Below are 1,120 nucleotides of genomic sequence, written 5' to 3' on the forward strand. Positions count from 1 at the left end.
ATCTTTAGCTTCTTGTTAATTTCTGCCCTATCCCTTCTTATGCTCACCTCTCCATAAAAACAAGAAGAAAGAAAGAGAAAGCTTCCTTCACAGAAGTTTAAGGCAAATGAATTTTGAAATTCAGCCTATAGTGCCCAACTTCATATAGCTCCTCAAAGTTCCTGGGGTTGACCAAGTACAGTTGGTGTGCATGTTTTTTTGTTTGTGTGTGTGTGTGTGCATGTCTGCTAACAGCAGAGGAGTGAGTCTTGGTTGTGAGTGGTGTGGGTGTTAGGCTCTTCTCAGGCACCAAGAGCAGCATTGAGGGAGGTTTGCTTGGAGATCAACCAACATGGCCTTGGGCAAGCACGTCTCGCCCACAGAGCTTTGGTGTTTTTCGTCCATTGACTTCAGAGATGATAATAATCATGGGAGAATAACTTGAAGGAAAATAAAGTCTTTTAAAAATATTTTATCATTTATTTCATATGCTTATTTATTTATGCAGTATTTTAAATTTTTATCATTTATTTCATATGCTAATTTATTTCCTGTTCTATCTTTTAACAATATAGAAATGTAAGCTTAACATACATGTAAGCATTCTGTTTAAAGATTGAAAATAAATGTGTAACTAAGTTCTTTAAAAGTAAAGCCAGAAATTGTAGAATCATTATGCTATATTTCTAATGTGAAATATTAAGAAGGAATGAAAGACATTCTTGATGCTAATACTCAAAATGTGTTTTGTCCAACTCAAATCCCACCTGCTCCTAAAACCTAAGAAAGTATTCATTATAAATTGGAAGTACAAGATTCTTACCAAAAAACATAATGTGTGATTCTCCTTACAGGTACATCTAGTCCTGGTATGGCACTGTGGATTAATGCGCTGGGCTGCAAAGTGGGTTTGAACTTCAGGTTGGTGGTTCAAACTCAACAGCTGCTTCTTGGAAACCCTATGCTGGGTCGCTGCAGGTTAGAACTAACTCGATGGCACTTAACAAGAACAGTCATCGACCTTGCTGTTCACCCAATTTAGCAGTCCAGTGCATTAACCCACAGCACCACACCAGGACTCCTCAGACCTGATGCTTTTCTCTTTAAGGAACTTTACTTATGACAAGTTGGTATACACTGG

The sequence above is a fragment of the Chrysochloris asiatica genome, unplaced genomic scaffold, assembly GCF_000296735.1.
Source record: "Chrysochloris asiatica unplaced genomic scaffold, ChrAsi1.0 scaffold00052, whole genome shotgun sequence".
NCBI classification, from domain to species: domain Eukaryota; kingdom Metazoa; phylum Chordata; class Mammalia; order Afrosoricida; family Chrysochloridae; genus Chrysochloris; species Chrysochloris asiatica.